The sequence below is a fragment of the Leopardus geoffroyi genome, chromosome E2 (genome assembly GCF_018350155.1).
Source record: "Leopardus geoffroyi isolate Oge1 chromosome E2, O.geoffroyi_Oge1_pat1.0, whole genome shotgun sequence".
Classification (NCBI taxonomy): domain Eukaryota; kingdom Metazoa; phylum Chordata; class Mammalia; order Carnivora; family Felidae; genus Leopardus; species Leopardus geoffroyi.
Genome location: NC_059335.1, coordinates 58,272,210 through 58,297,283, shown reverse-complemented (window position 1 = coordinate 58,297,283; position 25,074 = coordinate 58,272,210). Strand labels below are relative to the sequence as shown.

Below are 25,074 nucleotides of genomic sequence, written 5' to 3'. Positions count from 1 at the left end.
GCACGGAATCATCCAGCCCCAGATCTCTGCAGGGCCCAGGTGGGAGGAACCCGGGCCAAGCCAGGCCCAGGCCCAGGCCAACACTATCCCAAGAAAGCCCAGCTCGGCCCTTGCCTCAGACAGGCTCCCGGCGGACGGCTGGGTCTCCCCTCCACCCTGGAAACCCTCCTTCCCAGGAGGTCGGCTCAAGCTGGGGCTGCTCCTTTAGGACTGTTTGCTCCAGCTGAACTGAAATCCCCTCAACTCCCGCCCCTGGGCCAGCCCCTCCCCAGCCCCCTCCAGGTGCGAACCTGGTACCGACCTGCAGCCCATTCCCACCCTCCAGCAGAGTCTCCCCCCACCGCCACCCCAGCCTGGTTTCCTCCGCTCGTTCCCCATCAGAGTCCCAGGTCCCGGAATGTTCCTGGGTTTGCCCACATCCTTGTGAAAGTTCAGGCCTGCAGGACCGTGGCTGCCCATGTGTGTGTCCCATGTCTCAATGCCCCAAAGAGGACTTCCCCCACTCATCCCAAGTCCCCTGTCCTCTGCTCTGCTCGGCTGCCTTTGCAGACATCATGCTGGGCTTCACCGAACTGCACTGCATTTCATCGGGGGGGTTCTTGGAGCAAACGTTTCAGTTTCAGGTGTAGTCTGGTGTCCCTCCCGTGTGGACAGGCATCTGTATACGTCTCGGTGTGAGCGTGGTTCTCATCTCTCCCAGACATGCCAATCACCTGGGGAGTTTGTAAAACTCCAGGCTGGGGCCCCATCCCTGACCCTGTGACATCACGATCTCTGGGGATGGGCCCCAACCATCAGTATTTCTGGATTTCAGGTGGTTCCGACGTGCAGCCAAGACGGAGAGAAGCGGCTGTAAGGATTAGGGACGCAGGCTCTCCCTGGCCAGCCTGTCTGGCCTTGAACATGCTTGGCGTTTCAGGCGAGATGATCTGTATCTTCTCTGGTCCAGGGATGTGGGCTGGGTGCAGCCGGCTCCTTCCCCAAGCTCAGGGAGAACTCCCAGCGGCCAGGGTGGGGCCCCCACCACCACCGATGGCGTCCTCGCCCTGCTGACAGCGAGAGGGGGCGTCCTTGTGTATCCCCGAGGAGCAGTTGTGGGGAAAGCCGGCCACGTGGCCAGGAAGCGGGGGAGGTGTGTCCTGTGGGAGGTCCTGGAAGCCCCTCTTCTTCATCCCAAAGGGAAGAGAACACGATGTGGAGAACTGTGGGGGCCGCTCCCTGGTGGGAACTCTTGACAAGCTCCTGGGAGGAGACCCGAGCGTAGGCTCCAACTGCGCCATTAGCTCACTGTGTGAGCTTGGGCAAAGTGCCCTCATCTGGAGAGGACGGTAAACACTCGCTCAGCCCTGCACATGGCGAGATATATAACACACGGGCAAAAGAGACCAAGCGGGGCAGTGGCCATGAGCACGCCGCTCTTCCTAGGGTGAAGAATCTCCTGGGTGGTACTGGGTTTGTGCTCTGAACCCCTAACAACCAAGTGGGGGCGGGGTTGCAATGGGACCCAACGGGAGCCCTGGGAGCAGGGTGGCCAAGCACAGTTGTCCAAGTTGTCCACTGCACAACGGCACCTAGGTGAGATGCCAAACGGGAGCTGAAACCCCACCCTGACTCTGCTCATCAACACACACCTAGCGCGGGTTCTGTCTGCCTCAAGGAAGAGTCATAAAGGACCTGTATGGGCTGGTCATGGCGCTCTACGAAAGGCCTGCGGCTTCCCAGATCCTGACCAGCTATTTTCCAACTCCCTTTATCCCGCATATATACTCTGCCTGCCCGCTGACTTGGCCCCAATGCCACGTTCAGGGTGAATGAGTGCAGAAACCACCAGCCAAGCAGGGCCGGGTGAGGTCGCTTCCAGAAGCCTCCAGAGCCCCCCAGGGCCTGAGAACACAGGACTAAGAGGACCCAGGCAAACTGAGCACACCTCGCTTGGACACAGGGTCTGGAGTTTCCTCATCCGTCACTCAGAATGGGGCGGGGTGCCCAGCGAGTTCGTTCATCGGAAATGCCAGTCGCTAGTCTGTTGTTCTTGGGAAGCTGGGGGTAGCACCGAGACTTGGTCACCTTCCCTGCGCTCAGGGCAGCTCCCTCGGCCCCACGTCTGTCCCCCTGTCCAGCCGTGCTAACGTTGGACGCCTGGGGGCTGAGGTCGAATCACCCTGCGTCTCGTTCCTGTGGCCTGAGGACCTCACCGCCTTGCTCGCATGGGGGCCCCTAGGAGGGAAGCCCGTCCCTGCCTCACCCTGCCCCCACAGGCCGAGAACTTGGGACTGCCCGAGCCTGGCTACTGGCACATTTCAGAGCCGCGAGGGAGAGATCCAGGCCTGCAGCTGAGGGCCCCTGTGCTCAGATCCTTCCCCAGGATTCCCTGAACCCATAAGGACGAGACAAGCACCGGTCTTCACGTGGGAACAGACCTCTCGGGGCGGGCTGGCCCGGGGCCCCCGCTTCTGCGTTCGGGATGGCGACGCACTGCCCCCCCTACCCACGCCCCCACCCCGGCCCATTCTGGGGGCTTGACCTTTTCCAGATGAGCCTGACGGGGCCTCACACCACCCTGTCTCTCCTCTCCCCGCCCTGCCTGCCTCTTGGCCCAGCTGCCTTTCTTGGGGACAGCAAAAAGCAGGGGAGGCAGGACCCGTTGGCTCCCCTCCCCAGCCATCCCGGGCTGGCAGGAAGCCCAGGACACCGACTTCTGAGGCTCATTTATCGGAAGATGTCTTAGAGCCCAACTGGCAGTCTTCTGGAGAGAAGGCTGCGGAAGCCGCGGGAGGCGTTCACGGTGATTCAGCGGGAGCAGGACCCTGTCCTCATGTGGTGAATGGTGGGGTGGCCGAGTCTCCTTTTGAGAGCACAGCCTGCCCCAGGGTGTCTCCGGGAGGGGAACCGAGGGTTGTGTGCTCACCAGCGGCATCTTCCCTACCCACAGACGCCGCACTAGCCTTAGGCCACTGGGCTGCCTTGAGTCCTTGCACACACGCACGCGCGTGCACACACACACGCGCGTGCACACACACACAGAGCAGGAAAGAGCCCATCTCCTCCCCGACCTCAGGGCCAGGACTGTGTTCACTCAACGAGATGTCAGCCTCCTCTAGACCCGGCCGGGAGGAGCCGTGGTCCGAGGGCAAGCAGACACCCAGGTTCCAGTCTCGAGTCTCGGCTCTGTCACCTGGCAAGACTGTGTCCCCAGGCAAATTGTCAGCCTCTCTCGGGGTCCGCTTCCTGATCTGGAAAATGGGACCACCACAAGCACCTTCTGCCACGGTTCTGGGGAGGATGAAGTTCATAGGTGTTTGTGACGTGCACGGGGCAGGGCCTGACTCTCGGGGGCCCCTGGGAAGGAAGAGCGTTTCAGCCCCGGCCGGGGGCAGGTGGCAGGACTCAGCTGCGAGCTGCCCGCAAGGGCTTCCAGGCTTCAGGCTAGGGGCCTGGGGCCACCGTGAGGGTTTCTGAGGGGCAAGAAGGCTTTGGAGAGGGGCACCAGGCAGGTGGGGCTGGCCCTATGGGTTTCCCCAGTCACGTGTGCGTCTGGGGGGCGGTCTTCCTAGACTAGGGTGGGGTGTGACCTCCTCCTGCAAAGGGAGGCAGGGGGGGAGAAGGGCATGGGGCGGGGTCACTCACAGGAAAGGCGAGGGCCACCCCTTCCCTTCCCGGGCCCCTGGGTCACCACCTGATGGGGCCTGCCCTACCCTCCCCCGACTCCCTGATGAAGGGGGCCCAGCGCTCACCGAGCGGCTCCACAGCCCCCACCCCTGCGTGGCTGGTGCCGGGTCTCCCTGCAGCCTCCCCTTTCCCAATTAATCATGCTCATCAAGCCCCTGATGCAGCCTGCACCCAGAGCCGAGCCCTCACGCTGTGTCCGCTCCCAGAACACTCTGCACAGCCCTGGGAGGAGGAGGCGCTGTGGGAAGGGAAGAGGGGCAGAGGGCTCTGCCCGCTCCTCAGGGTCCCCTTGCCTGGGGCAGTCGCACTGCAGAGCTCCCCATAATGGCTCCCTTCACCACCTCATCAGCCCAGCCATGCCGATGCCAAAATCTGGAACCTTCATCCACGGTGGGAACTGAGAGAGTGCTCTGTGGTTGGCAGCCCAGCACCCCCCTTTAATAGAGGAGGTCTGTGCCCAGGCCGGGCTGCCCGGGACAAAGCCAGCAATGTTGGGACACCTCTTGGGGGGCATGGAGCCTGAGACACAGAGGCAAGGGGGCAAATACTGCCAAACGCACTCCCAGGGCGGGCAAGGTCTCCAGCTACAACTCGTGGTGCCCACAGGGTGGCAGGGTGGCAGAGTGGTGGTGGAGGCAGGGAGCAGCCCCCCGCCGCCCCCCACCAATGCAGAGGTCTCCACCCCCCCACCCCCCCCACCCCCGCAGCGAGGGGTCATCTGGCAGAAAGGAGGTGCTCAATAAATGTTTGTTAACAAACTACACGGGGAGAGAAAACGCCAACACGCTGCCCGGAAAAGACCCAGAGTCCCACCCACCAGATGTTTTTTTCTGGCAACATCTACCCTGAGGGTCCCTGTGCGCGGATCCTTCTCCAGGATTCCGTGAGCCGTAAGGAGGAGACAACCACAGGCTTTCGCGTGGGAACAGCCTGTGCCCACGGGAGCCGGGGAAGGAGCCCAGGGAAGGAGGCAGCACCCACTCTGGGATTCTAGAAGCATCCGTGTCCGACAGGCCAGGGGCTGCCAGTCGCACTCACCTGGGGGAGATCTGACAATCACAGGGGCCCGGCCACAGTCCCAAATCGACCGCATCAGAGCCCTGGGGGAGGGAGGGGGCCCGGATTCCCCCAAGCCTCCGGGCCAGGGGCTCTGGCGGCAGGGGAGAGGTGGGTGGCCGGAGTGGGAACACACAGGGCCCGGCCCGGCTCACCACCCCAGTTAATTACCCCGGCCCCGTTGGCATGTCCCGGCTCGTGAAAGTTGGGTAAATAAATAAACAAGCGTGCTGTCAGGGCCCCGGGCAGCGCCAAATTAGGGATGCAGAGTCAGACAGCTTGACTCCCAAGACATAATCAGTTTAATTGCGGGGCCTCAGCTCAGGCCAGGGTGGCGAACTGCTTCCACACTCCCGTCCGTTTTATTAAAATCCAATTATTTGCGCTGGCCGCGAGTCTCCAGCAGGGACAAAGAGGCATCTTCAGCCAAGGTCGGACCCAGTGCTGGGAGACAACGGGTCGTGGGGCGCGGGCCCCTCCTGCTTAGGGCACACGAGACAGGGAGGAGGCTGGGGGCGTGACCCTGGGCTTCCGTGTCACCAGGGGGGACAGCGATGCCACAGACTGCACGGGATCCTTGTGAGTTGCTGTTGTCGACTGAACGTTCGTGACCTGCGCCCCCCCCCCCCCCCCCGGCCCCACCATTAGGCATCTGTTGAACCCTGAGTCCCAGCGCAATGGTATTCAGAGGTGGGGCCTTTGGGAGGTGAGTGGTTTCGAGGAGGTCACGGGAGTGGGGCCCCCTGATAGGATCGGGGTCCTCAGAAACAGAGGGAGAGACACAAGAGGACACAAGCCAGAGGTGACACCCGTCTGCGAGCAGAAGTAGACCCTCACCCAGCGCAGAGTCTGATCCCCGCCTCCCAGCTCTGTCGGCATCTGCCGCTGAGGCTGCTGAGCCCGCCCGGTGCCTGGTGTTTCGTTACAGCAGCCCGAGGGACTAAGGCCCAAAGCAAACACCCTAATGTTCACCGCTGGGCTAACGGACAGACCCCTCGTGGTGCGTCCGCGCCACCAAATGCCCCTCGGCAACCCCGATGCTCTCACGCCCGCCGGGCGGATCTCGAGGGCTAAGCCAAGGCCACCAGACGGGAAGGTCTTTGCAGGGAACGCTTCCGACCACGTGACATCTTAAAGGCAAGGCCAGAGGGACAGAAAACAGATCTGTGCTGGCAGGAACCGGGGACAGGGGACAGGCTGCCAAGGAACACGACGGAACGTCGTCGTCCTCAGATGCACGAAGTGACTCTTCTCGTCCAAGCTCTCCGTTTCACGGGGAGCCGGAACAGAGAAGTCAAACCACCTCTCTAAGGTCACACAGCGATGCAAAGCCAGGCGTGCTGGCCCAGAGCTCCCATCCGCAAGCACCGTGACCGTCGGCCTGCCTCCTCTGGGGAGCCCTGTGCTCACCGAGGGGACGGTTAGCTGGCCGAAAAACGAGGCCCCGGAGCTCTATCAGCTCTGCCCCCACCCTGAGGAGTGGGGAGCTCCTATTTCCATCGATTGTACTTGGCGAGCGCTCCTGGGCTCCTCTGGGCCTGAGGGAACTGGCTCCTCGGGTGAACCTGTGCCCGAGGCGGCGTGACAGGCCCCCATCCGGAAGCCGGGGCTCCCCCGGGCTGCGTCGCCCCGGCCACAGGCCCCCGTCCCCGCGAGGGCCCTGCCTTTCCCCCAGACACCCCCGGCTTTGTTTTTCCAGGCCCTTCCAGGCCCAGCACCATCCAGAAACGTCGGTTAGGCCAGAACAGCTGCCTGGCGCCTCGTGAATGCCTCAGATGCGGAGCGCGGCGGGAGCCCCGAGCCCACACGCTGCCACTAGGTGAATCGGGCCTGCCGTTAGAGTCACAAAGACCAATTAAAACGAGAGGAAAAGCAGCCTCCCCGCCTCCCAGAGCACCCCGGCCAGCTGCTCCTCTACCCCCGCCTCGCTGGCCCCGCGAGCCCGCTCCCTCCGCACCGGGCCACCTGCCTCTGACAGCGTCATTATTGACGCCCGCCTCCGGAGCCCCCGCTCCGGTGGGCGAGGGCCGGGGGGCGGCGACGGGCGCGGGGGTGGGGGGGCGGGGGGAGGAGGCACACAGCTCCCGGATTTTCGACGCCGTTGCTGCGGGGAGAGATGAGAAATTGCCTTTCTGACCCAAAACCGGAGTTCACAGCTGCACTTCATTACGGATGTCTCCAGGAGGCCCTGGGAGAAGCGCGGCTCGGGAAGGGCTCACCTGTTAGCGACAGCTGTGCCTGCCTCTCCCGCAAGCACGTTGGTGGTTTCCTGCCCGGGGCTGCAGGGGCGGGGGGGGGGGGGGCGGTCCGCGGCCCCCTCCCACCCCCCCTTCCCCCCCCACCCCCGCCAGTCTGATGAACTCAGCGGGCGGAGGGAGGAGGAGGCACCAGACCAGTGAGCGGGAGCGAGGGGGAAGAAACGGCCACAGGTCGGGGGTCGCTCGTTCTGGGAGGCACCAGAAGGCAAGGGGTACATCTGCCCCCCCCCTTCTTCTGGGTCTCACGTCCACCGGGGTGAACGCGGGCATGTGTCGGGCACCTGGAGTACCTCCGGGTACACGGCAGGCGCTCAATAAATGCTCCCTCCCTTCCTCCCTTGCGGTCGGTCTCTCTGTGCTTCTGAAATACCACCTTTCAAACACGCGACAGTTATTTAAAGAGCCCAGGCTCCTGGGGCGCCTGGGGGGCTCAGACCGTTGAGCGCCCAACTTCGGCTCGGGTCATGATCTCACGGTTCGTGGGTTCGAGCCCCGCGTCGGGCTCTGGGCTGACGGCTCAGAGCCTGGAGCCCGCCTCGGATTCTGTGTCCCCCTCTCTCTCTGCCCCTTCCCTGCTCTCTGTCTCTCAAAAATAAATAAACGTACACACACACATACACACAAAAATAAATACAGAGCACAGGCTCCTGAAGGTCAGGGGTTCTCCACCCTGTGCGCTGGAGTCATCTGTGGACCTTACGGAAAGACCCAGAAGCTCGCTGCGGGATCCCTGAGGTCGGGCCCAGCCGTGCTTCCAAAGCTCCCCGGGCAGTCCGAATGCACAGTGGGCTGGAGATGCTCGGACCCGAATGGCTCTTATCTGGCTTTTGAGGCCTGTACGTCCTTTTCTAAAGAGGGCGATGGGCCAGGGACGAGTGATGGGGCCCAGGGCCGGCTCCAGAAGGAGAGCCGGGCTGTGGAGTTGGCGTCGCTAGCCGCCAGGCCGCCCTGCCCTCGCTTGCCAGCCGCGAAGTCTTGCACTCAGGTCCCCAGGGCGGAGACAGAGCAGGCCCCTGGTTCCGGCGGCTGCTCCCTGCGTCGGCCCCACCAGGAGACAGCACGGCAGCCTGGCCGTGAGGGCGTATGTGACAGCAGGTGAGGCCTCTCTCTGCAAATTTGCTGACCAGGCTGAGTCCTGCCTGGGTACACGGCGTCTCAAAGCTGTGCCTGGGAAGGCACCCCGTGGGCGGGCCTCACACCTAAAATCCTGGCTCGCTGCGTCTCGGGAGCATTTCCACACTCATCGCGGCCTGGGGCGGGGGAAATGGCGTTTCGGTTCCTTCCCTGCGGCTTGCTAACCAGAAGATGCTGAAAAAGCTCTAAGCCCCGCAAAGCTTCACTCGCCCCATCTGGGAAGCAGGAAGACGGCCAACCCACGGGGTCATGGTGAAGTTGAAATGGGGAGACAGGCCGAGGCAGGTGTCTGCCCCGCGGAGGGGGGGAAACGCCTGGCATGTCCCGAGCACCCCCATGTCCCGTGTGGCCGGTTCGTGGAGCAGCCCCACTTTCCAGATTGGAAAGCCAAGGTCTCTAGAGGTTGCCTCCCCAAGGTCAAGGGGTGAGGCCGGGATCTGAACTCGGGAGCCCAAGCTGTTGGCCACCACTCACTCATGCGGGCTGGGCCCCCTTCTGGAGGCATCCCTCACCGCATGCTGGAATGCCCCCGCTGCTGATGGCCGAAGGGAGAATCCTCTTGGGGGGAAGACGCATGCTGGGGACCCCGGGCCACGAAGGGAGTGGAGGCGGACTGCACACTGCCACCCATGTCGTCTACTAAAGTCTGGGCGGAGAGCAGGCCCGGTAAGCCTGGCCTGGCTCTCTGGACACTGAGAGGGTCCAGGGCCTTGGGGGCGCACTCAGGGTCAGAACCCGGAGTGCCGGCTCGCGTCCTGGCCGGAAACAGAAGCCCGGTGGGGCGCACGGCACGCACACAGAGCACCTGATGTCGTCAGGGGCACCGAGGAGCGGGACTCTGGGCTCCGTAAGGGGCTGGGGCGGGGTGGGGGAAGGTGGAGAGAAAAGGTCAGGCGCGGACAGCAGAGGCCGGGAGGCAGAGCCGCAGGACCGGCCCGGGAGGGCCCCCGGGGACACAGACAAGGCAACCCGGGCTGAGATGCCAGCTGACGTGCCCCACCTCCCCGTCCCACCTTCCATCTGTCCCGTCCAGGCATCTCCCGGGTTGATCTTTCGGCCCCCAGGGCCGGGCACACGGCAGGTCCTGGCCCCCCATGTGCTGCAAACCCACTGGTGGCCGTCTGGGGAGGCGCCCTGCCCTGGGCCAGCCCTCGTGCCCTTCTCATTCCTGCCCTGACGCCCCGGCACCCCAGTGTCCCAAACCCCGCCCACGCCAGGAGTCGCCATTGACGCGTACCTACTGGGCGCCAGGCGCCGGCCCCGGAGGTTACCGCGGACCATCCCACTGACGCCCGTCACCGACACTGTGCGGGAACTTCTGATACTGTCCTCTCTCGACCCCTGGAGAAACCGAGGCACAGAGCACCTCAACTGCCTCCCAGAGACTTTACTCAACGAGTGCACGGATGCACGGGGTGGGGGTGGGGGGGCTCGGCATCCTGGGAGAGCGGGGGTCCTCCCGGGAATGAGCCCCCCCTTCCCTGACCTGACCCCACCCGGCCCCCTGCGGTGCGATGCCAGGGCCGGGCCAGGCTCTCTGGAAGCAAGAACCCCAACGATAATGATATGCTGGTGGCACGGATACCCGCAGCTAATATTTACATAACGCTCACCGTATGTACTCCAGGCGCTCTTCCAAATGCTACGCACGCAGCCATTACTCACAGAGCCTCCCAAGCCTGTTTGGTGCATGCCGGTGTTTGCCCATTTCACAGATGGGGCACAGAGAGGTTAGCTGGTCTGCCGAGGACACACAACCGGCAGGCGTCAGGGCTGGGATGTGAACCCCTCGCTCGGCCTGACCCCAGGGGCCGTGAGGTGGGCCCCCCGGCAGAAACCCACAGGGGCGGGGAGGGGGACGGGGAGGGGCGGGGGGGGGCAGGCCAGCTGCCCAGGGCCAGGGGGTAGGGGGAGCTCTCCCTCCCGCCAGGAGGAGGCCGCTGCTGCTGGCGCTCTCCCCGCGAGGCCAGGCCTTGCAAGGGAAGCAGAAATCTGTCGTTAACACAGTGCCAAACCCAAAGTGGCTGGTCCCGAACTGCAATCCAATAAAAGTGCGACTTGTCTATTTATCATCCTCGGGGCTTTTTATCACGGTGCAGATGGCTGCTACCTTTGGAAGGCTCAGCAGCTCGCTGCCAGCCGCCCGCCACGCAAAGCTTAGCTCAACAGAATCTGGGCCTGCACCTGTGCAGGGCCGCGAGCAGGGGCCCCCCGGGCACGCGGGGTCCCGTGTCCCTCTCCCGCTCGGCGCTCACGTGCTGCCCCTGCGCCCGCCCCCCCTCCCGCGGAGCTGGTGGCCCACGGCCCGCGCAGCGGCTCCCCCCTCCACGGTGCTCACAGCCGCGCCCACCACACCCGGTGCGGAGCCCCCAATGACCCGAGGAGGCAGGTGCTCCCGGGAGCGGAGAGAAAGCGGCAGGAGCCCCGCGGGGGAGCGCGCGGCCCAGGCGGCTCAGAGCAAGGGGCCCCGTGCGGCGCCCAGGGCGATGCAGGCGGGAAGATAAAGCCAGGGAAGATCAAGGGCCAGGCGTGCAGAAAAGAAGCGCCGTGCAGCCTCCCGGCGTGCGGAGAGTGGGGGGGGGGGGGAGCCCCAGGAATCCGGAGCCGCCCCAGACCCCTGCAGGCTGACGTCCGGCGGGGCCTCCAGAGACCGGGTCCCGGAAAGAAAGCCCGCGGGAGGGACACGGGTATCGACACCCACGCGGAGGCCGGGGCGACAGGGGGGGCGGGAGGTCCCCCCTGGCTGGACGGGAGGTCGGGCCTGAGGCCAGGTGCCTTCCAGTCTTTCCAGCTGCCACAGGTTTATGTCGAGAAGGCAGCTTTTCCACCAGCCCGGGGCCCCGGCTGCAGCGCGCGTGCGTGCCCGTGCGTTCACGCGCATGTCTCTGCACATGACCCGTCTCCGTGTGCGCACGTACGTGTCTGTGTGCGTGTGTGCATATCGGTCTCTGTGAGCACCAATCTCTGTACACGTGTGTGTGTGTGTGTGTGTGTGTGTGTGTGTGTGCATACGTGTGTGTAGGGGCTGAAAGTTTCGCCCCCCCCACCCCGCAGCCTGCAGAGGTCCAGGGGCCACCCCGGCACTGTGAGCCATGACCTTTGCCCTTTGGGCTGCGGCCCAGGAAACAGAGCAACGACAAGAACACCCTGCCACCCCAGGTCCTCCCGGCTGGCCCGGTGTCTGCTCTCCAAGTAAACCAGACTCGGCAGGCCTCCTACAGCACGCACCTTAGGGATGCTGCCGGACTGGAGGAGGGGATGCGTCTGGAAAAGGCACTGAGCATCCTTCCAGGCGTGTCTGTGGTCTCCCCTACGGGGTTCAGGGCTCCGGCCTCCCCAAAGTCCTTTCCAGCCAGCTCGGGAGACTTAGGCCCTTCCGGTTGCCTGGAACGCCCCTCCCTGCCGCCCCGAACCGGCCTGCCCCGCTTCCAGATAGGCGCTCCAAGCCTCTGTGTTATTTCTGGGTGCCACAAGGCACACAGGTGGGCGCAGCCACCCCCGTGGCAGAAGCTGTGGCTCAGAGAGGCTGGGAACTGCCACAAGGTCACCCGGCTGCACGCTTTTCCGCTGGGCTGGTTCGCAGCACTGGGGCTCCTACTGCCCCAGCCTCTCCCGTGGTCACAAAACAGGGGCCGGGAGGGCAGCTGCGCTCGGCCCGGCTACATTGTTAACACTCGCCTCCTCGGCTGTCCTACACCTCTGTCTGTAGCTTTGTTCTTTTTTTTGCCAGGGTGCTTCAGTTTGTGCCCATCGTAACAATACCTAACTCGTACGTAAACGTTACCTGGGGCCGGACCCAGATCTAAGTACACACACTTCCTCCTTTGATAGTCCTCTCCCGGGACACCATCTTTAGGTATCAGATCGGAGAGCAGCACAGAGAGGTGAAGAAACGGACCACAGGTCACACAGCTGGGGCCAGGACTGGGACCCGTGTGACGCGCCCCAGGCCATGGCTTGGCCGAGAGCTACACAGCCCTCATTGGCCATCTGCAGCACGGTCTGGTCACAGCAGACTGGACTGTCTTTGTGCAGGACAGCGGGGACGGGAGAGTTCCAGGCTCTGGCTGCAGCTTTCCCCTAGTGGAGTGGGGACAGGTAATAAGGAGCCCCTTTCCACCTCAGCCTGCTGGGGGCCACACCAGGAGACCTGTCCTTGGCCCCCAGGGTGGAAGCTGGACCTCCCCTCTTCAGAGAGATGTCAAGTCTTCTCAGTGGGCAGGGTGGCCGCCCCCGGGCCCCTCATATGGCAGGCAGCAGCATGCGGAGAAGGGAATGGGGGCCACGCAGGGTTGAATAGCATCCCCCCCAAATTACATCCACGTGGAACCTCAGAAGGGGACTTTATTTGGAGATACGGTCTTTGCAGATGGGTCTGGAGATGCGATCGCCCTGGATTTAGGACAAGCCCTGATGGGAGAACAGACACCCCTCTCCTGAAATTCTGGACGAATCCTTGGCTGCACACCGCCAGCCTCAGTTTACCTCCACAGTCAGGTTCAACCCCCTGCTTCCTAACGCATCGGCGGCTCTGAACTGGCCAATGAGTCCATCACAACACCCTTTATATATTCGCTCAACAAACATTTATCAACCGTCTACTGCGCACGTGCGCCAGGTTCTTCCAGGCCCCAGAGAATATGGCAAAATTCCTGCCTGCACGGGGCTGATGCTGAGCTGGGGGAGCCACAGAGTAAACAGCCAGACAGACAATCAAGGGACACAACTTCAGCAACCAAAGACTCTCTAGGGGAAAGGAAGTACCAGACTATTAGAACGGTAAGTGCAAAGGCCCTGAGGCAGAAACGAGATCTTCTGTTCAGCATGGAACAAGCCGTTGGTGGGGTTGCAGCAGGGGCTCCTTGTGGGGGTAGCTGGGGGGGGGGGCACTGGAGCTGCCGGACCACACCAGGCATTTAAGGTGTCATAAGGACTTGGGATTTTATTCCACCTGTTACGGGAAGCTGCCGTAAGCCAGGTGGTTTTGACTGAGTGAAGTGGGCTCCCCTCTGACGGCTACAGGGAGAAGGGAGGCCGTGGGGGCGGTGGGGGTGGAGGGGAGGTTGGGGGCAGGCCGGGGAGACAGGCCTGTTCCTCTGGGAAAAGGTTTTGCTGGAGGGAGAGGTGGGCCAGGGCAGGCGTCGAGGGTCCAGTAGGAGAGAATTAGCTCTCAAGTCCGGAGGGAGGAACTTGCTTGTCAGCGGGCTGGTGACCCTTGGAAGGGCAGAGACGTCCATGGGTGGGCGAGTGTGCGTGCCTGTGCCGACGTGTCTGCGTGTACTGCAAACGTGTGCCCGTGTGCCTGTGTATGGAGGTGTGGGCGTCCCCGTGCACGCGTGTGGACGCTCACCCGTGTCTGTGCCGGGATGCGGAGGCTTCATCCGGCAAGTCCGGACCCCCAGGCTCATCAGAACCCCGCCCCCCACTGACACAGGCCCAGAATTCCAAAGTGCCTCAGCCTGGCGCCTGGTGGGGGCGGGGGCGCACTCGCCCCCTTGCAAGTGCTTATCTGTCTCTCCCCCTCCTGCCGCTCCGCCATTTGAGCCAGTGATGGGGGGCGCTCCCCGCCTCCGGGACCGGGAGAGCCAGATGGCGGGAGCCAAGGCCCCGTGGTGCCCAGGGGAGGCTGCACAGGGCTGCTGTCCCCACAGCCACCCGGGGTCACGGGGCAGGCCTCCACCATCATCCTTGGCGCCTCCCGGCTGTCCCGGCCCCTGTCCCCGGGCCCCACCTCAAGTGGCCTTTTGCAGCCACCACATAAATCACCGTCCAGGTCAGGACCGGGTGAGGGAGCAGGGCTGGGGAGGGCACAGCCCCTGGGGCCTGCAGACAGACTGGCTGCCAGTGACCCCTGACAGCCCAGGCCAGGGGGTCTCCAGGGGCCAGCTGGGAGGTCGGGGAGGTGCAATGCTGCCCTGGGCCTGCGGGTGATCCCGGCTGGCCCCGCTGCACGGGGAGGGCCCGGGTCAGGGGCGCAGGCCAACACCTATCCAGGTGGCCCGCGTGGAGGGCAGGCCGGAGGCCACGCTGGGTGGCCCGGAGCAGCTGCCCGCACCGGCCGGTTCTGGGCCTTCATCTCTGCACACGACCTCAGCGCCCGCGGACCTGGGCGCAGCTCTGTGAGCTCGGCCCCCTGTCTTGTCACCAACTTCACAGACGCTCCCTGAGAATGCCCGCCGCATTCTGGACACGTAAGCTCGGGAGCTGTTTAGTTTCTGTTCTGCCCTCTCCTTTCTAGCTGTGAGAGCCTGGGCAAGTGATTTGGCCGTTCTGGGCCTCAGTGTGCCCATCCGCGAAAGCGGACGCTGGCACCTACCTCTGAGGGTCTCGGGAGGGTTCGATGAACAGGGCCACCACCTCCGTGGAGGACAGCTGCCCTCCACGGAGGCTCCGGTGTGGGCCTGGGGGTTCCAACAGGACCGGGCAAGGACGCAGCCCCTCCTCCTTGCTCTCCCACCCTGGAGACCACACTCGCTACGTTGCACGAGAGGAGCAAAGGCCCAGGAGGCCCTCAAACACGAGGGTCCCTCAGGCCGGGCTCGCAGCCCCTCGCGACAGATGCGTGGATTCATTCGTTCACTCACTCATTCATTCACTCATTCCACAAAGTTTATAAAGTGCCTACTATGTGTTAGACGCCTTGTAGGGAGTGTAGAAAAGAGGGGGGTGTCGAGTAGGGGCTTGGTCCGATGGGGGCGGCAGAGGCACAAACACAGGGTCCGATTCAAGCAGAGACACAGACAGAGGTCGGCAGCCTCCAGGATGCGGAGCACAGACCTCCCTTCCCCAAGCCTGGGACAGCTTCAGGGAAGCAGACACTGAGCGGTGACGAAAATAACGAAGGGTACTTATCATTTGTTGCGGCGTGAGGGGAGGGAGTACTGTTAGGATCCGGGAAGCTGGAGGCCCAGAGAGGCTTAGTGACTTGCCCGACACCACACAGCTAAAGCATCTGGGGAGGATCCCAGCCCAGAGACGGCAGTCACTAGACAAACATCCTAGGGCCCTAGGGGTTGGGATCCGGCCTCAGGGACATCCCGCCCGGCTCCTTGACCCCCCTCAGCCGGAAGAAAGGTGTACCAAGAGCACATTTGCTTTACAGGTGGGGAAACTGAGGCCAGGCGGAGTCCCGGACGGCAGGCAGTGAGTAGAAGCTTTGGGAGCCCAACCCAGATCCCCTCCTAGGCTCAGATTTCTAACAGGCCTCAGGGCCTGCCCCCTCTCGCCTCCTTCCTGGGTGGAGCCCACCCGGTTGTGCAAACATATAGCTCCCCCCTCGGGGGGGGGGGCGTGGGTGCCGGCTCCCTAGATGGCATTATTTCCTCATTTCTCCTTCCTAGCACCAGACGGCAGCCTCCTGGTCCAGCAGGAGGCCCCGGGCTTGGCAACATCAGGCTTTCTCGAAATAAAAATGAGGAGGGAAAAAGCCTTTCCAGGAGGCCAGTTCTCATATTTACATGTAAAAAGGTCCCCTCGGGCTCTCCCCGCCCTTCCCCCCACTTCCTCTGGGGGCGGGGGATCGTTTGGAGGGCGGGCAGGGGGCCTCTGTGACCCCAGGCGCCTCCACAGGGCCGGGCTGAGGCGTCCGCTGGGAGAAAGATCAGATGGCCCCGGAGGGGGGAGGGGAGGCGGCTGCTTCCTCGCTCCCCTCCCCCCTGGGATTTCGTGGGTGTGGTAACACGTGAGGCCGGCCGTCTGCGCCCGCGCCCGCGCCCCCCGCCCCCGCCATCTGCTCGGAGGCCAAAAGTCGCCGGGGAGGTGCGGGGCGCTGCCGGGGGCTGCGCGACCCCGGCAGTAACCTTCCCCCTCCCTGTCCCCACCTCTTAAAGCAGATGTCCCTTATTGATGGGCTCGCGTCCGCTCCAGCTCCCCCCCCCCCCCCACAACGCCCCTCCGGCCCGGATCGCCCGCCGCGGACGGCTGCGGCGGCGGCGGGCTCCGTCCCGGGGACCGCCGCGGCGAGGGGTCCCTGCCCGGGAACCAGGGCGCCCGGCCAGCGGGGCTCCCTCCAGGCCGCCGGCCCGCCCCTCCGGCGGCGAGGCCGGCGCCCACGGGCCCTCCCGGGCTTGGGCCGCGCGCCCAGCTGGCCGGGCTGGGGCGGGAGCTGGCTCCGGGGACTCCCCGGGAGGTCAGAGCCTTCCCCCTCCGGGCTGCCCCGTCCGCGCCTTAACCCTCTGGACCCAGAGTTTCAGCTCTCGCCCCGGTTCAAGAGGAGAGGGACTCTCTCCCGGGACCTGTCAGTGAGGCCCAGCGGCTGGGCCCAGCCAAGGGATTGCCCAGAAACCGGGAAGGTTAACCACCCCCGCCCCAGGCTCACCCCCACACCAGCGGCTTTCATGCCTCCCCTCAACAGCAAGCTGGAGCCGTAAATACTCCAGGGATAGGCTCCGGCTGACAAAATCGCACTAGAGTGTTAATGACTGAGCTGATGCCCCAGCCTGAACTCCGGGCAGGCATCTGGTTGAGCCAGTTATCAGCTGTGTGTCCTGAGGCCAGTGTCTTGAGCTCCCGGAGTGGTTTCCCTATCAGTAAAATCAGGATAAGAAAAACTCCTGCAGAACTGAGTTGCTGCTACCTTCAAGGGATGCTTGCTGAAGCTCAGAGGAGGGGTGGGATTAGAGGGTAGAGAGGGCACGACCTTTCAAACAGCACCTCCCCCCCAACTAACCCTGGGCTAACCCCAATCCAGGTAAGGCCACAGAGGCTGGGGGTGGGGGGGGGGGGAGCCACCAGAAACTAAATAAATTTGCAAAACATATCCCTGAGATTCAGGGCCCTGCAGCCCCACAACCTGAAGGTGGAATGTGACCTGGTGCCACTGAGTGACGTCTGAGCACACACCCTTACGCGACTCCCAGCGTGGGCAGGTGTTATGTTATAGGGATGAGGCCACGCTCAAAATCTGCTGTTGACAGACCCTGGACGGCCGCAAGTCCCTTCCTGTTTCTGAGACCCAGTTCCTTCCCTGGTACGGTGAGGGGTTGGGCCGCAACCCTACGGAACTTGTGCTCACCTCATCTCTCCTCACCAGGGAGATGGGAAGAATGGCTCTTCCTGCCCTCATAGAGCCAGTGTCTTCTTCCATTTAGTCACCAACCAACATCCGCTCAACATCGGCCATCCATCCGTCCGTCCATCCAACATCCACCCAAGGAACCCAGGGGTTGCGATCAGACAGACCTGAGCTTAATCAAAGCACAGCCCTCCTTTTATGTCTGGCGACCTGCCCCAGGTGACTTAGCCTCCCACAGTCTCAGTTTCCCCGTCTGGAAGATGGGCCTAAGGGCTGCCTCATTCAGGTTTTGGGAGACTAAAGGAAAAGGAAATGGCGCCTATAGTCGAAGCCGGGGGTGTATTTAACCCACACGGGCCCGATTACTTGCTGCCGTCTTGCAGTTCATGGTCAGTAACAGCATCTGCCTGGGTCGATACCGGAGTCTGAGCTCTGAGTCCCCCAGAATCTCCAGGCCCCCTTCCAATGTCCCCAGAAGAGTCTCTGGGAGAGGGAGATTGATCACCACCTAGGTCCCAAAGCAGACCTGAAAAAGCACAAGGTAAACAATGAGGACCTTCGGGGGCGCCTGGCTGGCTCAGTTGGTAGAGCCCGTGACCCTCAATCTCAGGGTCAAGAGTTCAAGCCCTGTGTGGGGCACGGAGCCTACTAGAAAGAAACAAAAACGAGAGGCCCTTCCATGCACAGGGTGACCACTCCGGACTTCCAGGCTCGATCTCCAGTGAGACAGCCCCGACTCTGTCGCTCTGTGTCTGGGGCCTGCTGCTTAAATGGTCCCAGCCTCAGTTTCCCCGTCTACAGCGTTGCAGACAATGCATGTAAAACACCCAACACATATGTGTCCCTCGATGAACAACTACGATCCTTAGAAACGGGCAGAGAAGGGATCTGGGGGCCGTGGCCATGCACAGAAGGTGTAACCGCAGAGGTGGCGTGGCGCCCGCCACTGTAAGCGAGGTTCGCGACAACACGCGTGTGCACGCGCCCCAGCACAGGGACACGAGGGTGAGGCCTGCGCGGGGCGTGCTCGCGTGCCAACCGCCGTCTGAGACGCGCGGCTCGGGCGCCAGGACGGCTGCGAGACGGTGGAAGGCGCGGTGGGCAGGCCACACCCGGCCGACGAGGTCTCTACCCGCGGGAGGTGAGCGCAGCTGAGCGTTCCTACCTCAAGAGCGATTTCCCTTCGCTGGGCCCCACTGGTGATGTCATGGGTGGCGGAAGGGCCATGGGCAGGCGACCCCGCCCCCCGCCTCCCCTCTCTGGGCGCGGCTCCCGCGCCAGCCAATGGCGGAATGTTCTGGAAGCACTGCAATCCATTCTGCATGCTCAGAACCTAATCTTATGACACTCTAAGGGCTTTATTAATAGCCTATTAGTGGGTAATTCATGCATTTTGATGAGAAATCATCTAGTGGTCGTTTATCGGGGAGGAGGGCTGTGGGGGCAGGTAGGGGGCTTGGAGCGCAGGGGCGTGGAGCGCGGGGGCGTCGCCTCCACTTGCTTCCCGGCACCTGCCGGGGGCGGAGGACAGCGACTCCACCAGGTCCCGCTGCGGCGGTGCGTCTCCAATGCCCCCTCCTGACAACCCAGCCACTCATTAATCTTGATGGGCTTTCTGCTGAGCATTCTTCCCGGCTTTCAAACCGTTCGCTAATTGCAATTAATCACTTACCGAAACAGATGTCAGGAACAATGGGGCTGGAAAGGCTGGAGGCTTGATAAAGCTGTCAGGAGAGGGTGCGTGGGTGGCTGGGGGACCAGGGGGCCCGAAGCCCTCTGGGTTCTGGGCGCTTGGGGGGTGCCAGGCAGCCTGCTCCTGCCCTGGGCTCAGGGGGTGGGGGGGAAGGCGAGGCCGCTATGGGGAGCTCTGGGGAGGCGGGTTCAGAGTCAAGGCCAGGTGTCAGAGGGGAGCCAGGGGGAAGACACCACACCCATCCCCTCCGGGGGCCAATTTCCAGCTCTGATGCCCCAAAGGATCAAGATGGGGGGGGGGGAGGGGGAGGGGGACCGGCAGGTGCTTGGATCAGAGAAGCAGGCTCTGCGGTTGGGGTTTTCTGTGTTTTTTTGCCCTGTGGTAACATGAGAATTGTATATTCGCATTAGTTGCCAACATTTGAAAATCAGATTTGACAGAAAAATCTGGACTTCTGGCTTCTCTTGAAAAAATAAAAAGATTTTGCCACACGCCATCTTGCAACAGCAATCAGCTGTGGCTGAGCAAGCTTCCCCCCCCCCCCCCGCCCCCGCCCCCACCATGGTCTGGGCCACAGTCCACCCCAGGTGGCTTCCCTCTTCCTCTGGCTCCTGGACATTCTTCCTTTGGCCACTCCGCCTGTCGGGCTAGACAGGAGAGGCTTTGCACATGACCACCCTGGACGGGTTCCTGTAATTTGGAGCCGAGCTCACAGGGTTTGAACGCTGGACATAAGAAATCTGCCCCGAGGGGCGCCTAGGTGGCTCCGTCGGTGAAGCATCCGACTTCGGCTCAGGTCACGATCTCGCGGTTCGTGGGTTCGAGCCCCCGCGTCAGGCTCTGTGCTGACAGCTCGGAGTCTGGAGCCTGCTTCGGATTCTGTGTCTCCCTCTCTCTCTGCCCCTCCCCTGCTTGTGCGCGCTCTCTCTCTCAAAAATAAATAAACATTAAAAAAAAAAAAAAAGAAATCTGCCCCTTGAGGCAGAGGTTTCAACCTTAGCTGCCCAGGAGCATCTCTTTGGGGGCCCTTAAACATTCTCACGCCCAGGGCCCTCTGGGACGGGGGTTGGGAATGCCTTGTGTCAGTCAGTGGTCCTCACAGCGGCATCTCTGAGCAGGGGCAGCGTTACCTAGGAACTTGCTGGAAATGCAGGTCCTCGGGCCCCATCCCAGACCTGCTGAACTTGAGACTCCGGGGCTGGGGCCAGCAAGCTGTGCCCGAGGGAGAGCCCCCGGGGGGACTCTGACACCCGCTCAAGTCGGAGAATCACCGGTCTGGACCGTGACCTGGGCGGAGGTCACGCAGGCGTATTCGTGCGTAAAAGTCCCTCCAACTGTACATGTAAGGTGAATGCCACGTGCCACATCTCCGTGCCCACACCGCGTCCCCAGCCAATCACGCCAGAATCTCTGGGGGTGGCAGGCGGGTGCCTGTATTTTGTCAAGCTCCCCAGGTGACCGCGGCTGGGAGCCCGGGCTGAGAGCCACTGTGTGGGCCCAGCTCACCAGCTGCGCTCACCCACCTCCTCCCTGGCCTGCTTTTGCAGGTGGCGAGGACGTACTGTGGTAGGACTCAGTCTCCGAATCACCAGGCGGGGCTCCCTCGGCCCTCCTCCGGTCGGGCTCCCTCCAGGAATCTACTGAGCGGGTCCTCCCAAGGCTGGGGGATCTCGGGCAGGTTGCCTGACCTCTCTGTGTGGGCCTCTCCCCTCCTCCGCACTGGGGTCACGACCACACAGGAGGCACTCCCCGAGTCGGGACAAGGATGGCTCGTCTCGCTATCTGCGTGGCCTCACCGCTCCAAATGACCGCGAGGGGCTAAACGGTATCCCTCGGCGTATGTCTGTGCTTGTTTTCCCATCTGCGAAACGGGCTCCGTGCTTCACAAGGTTGTGGAGATTCAGGGAGTGAACACTGAAGCTCTCGGCCCAGCACCGGGTCCTCTGAGAGGGCTTGGAAAGTGCTAGACGCTGTTACGATCCTGCTGCACAGCTGGCCCAGAGCCGGGCTCAGGCTAAGCCCCTGATGTGGTCATGGAGGGGACAGAAGAATGAATGAGACCCGCCAACAGTCGCTCACTGCACAGCCCCTACTGTGCACCTGCCCGGTTCACGGCCCCGTGCACGGCCCTGGTAATAACGCCCCGGGCGGAAGAAGTCCAGCGGGGAGGCGGAATAAGTAAACACGCACATCCGTGCATGTGTCAGCTATGATGCAGAGCTCTGGAGAAAAACAGAGCTGGTAAGGTAAACAGAGAGCCCGAGGGAGGGAGGGAGGGAGGTCTCACCAAGGCTGCGCTTATAAAAAGGAAGGGAGGCCAGGGATCATGCAGATGCGTGTGAGCGGGAAGAGGGTTCAAGGCAGCAGAAGCAGTGAGTGCAAAGGCCCTGGGGCATGTCTGAGGACCAGGAAGGAGGCCAGTGTGGCTGCAGGAGAGCAAGTCAGGCAGAGTGCGGGAGGCAATGAGGACAGGGAAGCAGTGGGGTTGAGGGTTGTGGGACAGATCACACTAGGCCTGGCGGCCAGAGTAAGGACTCTGGGTTTGCCCCAGTGGCACATGAGCCATGGGAAGCTGCTGAGGGAGCAGGGGGGACGCGCTGTGCCTCATTAGCACATTCACACTTGTCACACGTGAGGACAAGCTGCGCCCCGTCCGCCCACGGCTACCAGAGCCCCTGGGGTAAATACAGGGTCTCTGGCTCCCCGGGCACAAGGCATCCAGGAGAGATCGCTTCTGGGCAGCAGCCTGGGCCTTCTCTATGCTCCGAGGGTCAGGTACTGGCACGTGTGCTGGGCACACACCCACCACAACATGATCACGGGCATCTGGCACGACGGGCCATTCTCTGAAGGTGCCCCAGACAGACGCACGTTCCGGGCAGGAGTCGCGCGTCGTGGGAAGGTGTACGTGGCCGGGGCTACGTCTCCCTGCGTGTGGCTCTGCGCGTTCCGTTCGCTTGCAGGTGTGTGTTGCAGGAACACAGGTGCCCACAGATGTCTGCTGCTCCCTCACGTGTTCTCGGGAGTTATGCAGCATGATGGGTGTGTGTGTGTGTGTGTGTGTGTTTTCGAGTCTGTGTGTTTTGTGTGTCGGCGTGTGCTTAGAGCCGTGGGTGTGCCACGGTGGGCACAGAACCGACCCGTGCCGCGCCCATTCCTCCTGGGAGGTCCTGGCTCACATGGGGTAGACAAGCTCATGGTTCCATTTCCCAGGTGAGCAGACCAAGGCTCCAGTCAGGATTCAAAGCAAGATGTGTGGGACACGCCTGTGTCCCGCCTTGCCCTCTCCGGCCTCCTCTTCGAGCCCTTCTCGCTAAAACATGAGGATCCTAGAGCCGCCGTCATCTATCATCCATCCATCCTTTTCCCACAAATTCTGAGAGAGCGTTGACTGCAAGTCTAGCTTCGGAAGCTGTGGACTCTCGGCCAAGGTGAGTCACTTGCGTCTCAGCCTCGAACTCTCCACCCGTGATTCAGGAACAAAACTGTTCTGTCCTAGCATCGGGAGGCCAGGGAGTTAAGACTGTCCCGGCACAGCCTGATAAATGGGGGCTGCCGTGACTTTAGGAAGGTGCTGGAAGGCAGGCTGGCCTGGCCGGCCTTGGAGGGTGGGCCGGGTGCTGGTGTCCCCTGGGTGTGCAGGGGTGCGGCCCCCAGCCCAGCAACACCCTTCCTCTGGGGTCTGGCTCCCAGCTAGCTCCTCCTGTGCCAAGCTCCTGGCTTCTAGCAACCCGGCCCCCGGGGGTGGACCTGTGTGTCCTCCCTTTGCTTTTTCGGCCCGTTCCACCCGCGGCCTGCGTGAGCTTCTTCCTGTTGAAATACCTCACGCGGTTCCCATCCTCGGGCCCCTGGCTGGGACGGCACGGCACGGGCAGCTGTGCGACAGCTGTGACCGCACAGGGGCAGGCAGGGACACGGGGCACCGCCAAGCCCCCCGCGCCCGAGCACCAAGGGAGGGCCGACTGGAGCCCTGGGTGCACAGCCCCGCCCCCCTGCCTCCGCCGCCAGCCTGGCCCTCTGCCCGCCCCGCTGTCTTCTGGGATGAAAGGAAAGCCGCAGCCGCCCGTACGTGCGGGACAGCCTCTGCCTGCAACCCGAGGAGGCCCTGACACATGTTAAAATAAATATTCTGCAAATATGATGTTCCATATGTATGACTTCGTGGGGTGATGATTTTCCTACTGATCGCTGTGACAGCTGTGCTAGGAACACGGGCCTGGGCGGCCCTCGCCGTGCCACGTGGCGGGGGGCGAGGGGGGCGCCGTGGCGCGGGAGCATCTGGCGACTCGGGACGCGCGGGGAGCCCGATGCCTGTCAGCGCTCAGCGCGGGCACATTAGTGATTCCGAGGGACGGATGGAGCAGGTGTTCCCAAGCAGCCTGTTCGTGATAATTACTTTTAGATTGTTTTAAAGTATTTAAGCGAGATCCTGGAGGGCTGGGAGGGAAGGGACAGGGACGGCGGCTGGCGGGTGGGTGGGCGCCCCCAACCCCGGAGGCCAGAGGCGGGCGAGGACCAGGCCGCGTGACGCGGGCGGATCCCACCGGCTGGAGGGTCAACGTGTGGCTTGTACCAACGAGTCCGGCTGGGCCAGCGCTTACAATGTCGACACAGTCCGGTCCCATGGCCCAGGCCCAGGCCCGGGCCAGCCGCTTCCAGAAGGCCCGGCCTCTCTCCAGGAAACCCCCGGTCCCCTAACGGAAGGCGGGCCACGGGTAGAACAGGGGAACTGCCTCGAACATCAGCCCTGACACTGCATCTCAAGCCTCGACTTCCAACAGGGACATGTGGCCCCCGCCTCTGCGAGGGGCGGTGGGGGGCTGAGGCCCACTTCCTGCCCCGGTGCTGAGAACACACAGGGAAGCCGAAGACGGTCCCGAGGGACCGACTGAGTAAGCGAACAAATGAATGAGTGAAGGGACGCACGGGGTCGTTGTTGCTGGGGAGACCAGAGCTGCCTTTCGGTCTCCTTCAAGAGACTCCAGAACATTCTCCGTGTGAGTAGACAACAGCTCCAAACAGCAGGCTGGTGTGTGGCCTGCAGAGCCCTGGGGAGTGGGGGCTCGGGTCTCACTAGGGGCTCGGCCCGGACAGCGATCAGGGCAGGACGCGCCACCTCTGGAGGTGTCCTCAGCTCAGCCCCGCTCTGTGGGCAGCGGATGCCGGGACGGACACCGGCCAGGGGCTCAGAGGGGCCCCCTCGAGACACGCGATGACCTGGGGGCAGGCACCTGGGGAGAGCTCTGCATGCAGCAGCAGCAGGGGTGGGGACGGCGAGCGGACAGACAGACGGGTGCCCACTCTCCCAGGGCCCTGAAGTTCCCCCCGGGACTCTCAGGTACAGCAGGAGGTGACCACAGCCCAGAAACGGGGGCCCAGGCCTGGAGCCCCGCGCAGGGGTGGGGGCCGGCTGGGCGTCCCCAGGGGGCTTGAGGCTAGAGCTGGCCTATGGGAGCGGGCACGGGGGAGGGCAGAGGCCTGGCTTTGCTGCTGCTGCTTGGGCAGGATGCCCACGCAGGGCCGGAAATGGCTCCCCAGCCTGTCTGGGACCTTTGCCTCTCTCTGCAGACAGGAGTCCCTCCGGCCACTTCCCGCCCAAAGGAACATCTTCACTCTTCAGGGGGGCAGGTCAGAGGATTCGATTCTGGTTCCCGCGGAACTGGCTCTGCCCTCCTTGCCCTCTGCAGTGTTTGCCCAGGCGGGGCCTGGGGCCAGCTACACCCTGCCCTCCGCAGGCAGGGATCAGAGGGCCGGGGGCCGGGAGCGGTGCTGTTTACAGCTGCTCTTTAAAATCCAGGCAAGTTCAATATTAGCTGTGGGGTTTGTGCAATCTGTTGCCAAGATAAAGCAGCCGGTGGGGGAGCAGGGTGCCGTGCCCTGCCCCGCTGGAGCCCAGAGCGGCCAGGCCTCGTTAATGAACAGCCAGCGGGCTCCAGCAGCTGCTCCCCCGAAGCCTGCCTGCCAGGGCCCACCGAGTCCAACCCCGGGGCGACAGCGCTCCGTCCACGGGGCACCTGAAAGCCTCCTTCCCGCTCCGCTCAGAAAGAGGCCCAAGCCCTGAGGGGCCTCCAAGCACCCGTCCCGGCTGCTTCACGGCCTCACCCACCCCTCTCCTCACTGCCCGCCTCAGGGCCTTTGCACCTACCGTGCCCTCTGCTTCCTCACCAGCCTCAGGCTGGAATGTCACCTCCTGCGACTTCAGCTCCACGTGTCCCTTTCCTGCCCTCCCCTGGCCTTACGGTTTCCAAAGA

The 25,074-nt window shown here is 63.2% G+C and overlaps 1 protein-coding gene and 1 long non-coding RNA gene across 6 annotated transcripts in view; one reads left to right on the top strand and one right to left on the bottom strand.

Annotated features, from left to right (window-relative positions):
• Positions 1 to 25,074, bottom strand: part of GSE1 (Gse1 coiled-coil protein) — a 390,196-nt gene that overhangs the window by 177,436 nt on the left and 187,686 nt on the right. The window lies entirely within an intron of this gene.
• LOC123577720 lies at positions 12,428 to 17,928 on the top strand. The gene is made up of 4 exons (XR_006702044.1): positions 12,428 to 12,896; positions 15,220 to 16,353; positions 17,207 to 17,349; positions 17,818 to 17,928. It is a non-coding gene; the product is annotated as an uncharacterized LOC123577720 (long non-coding RNA).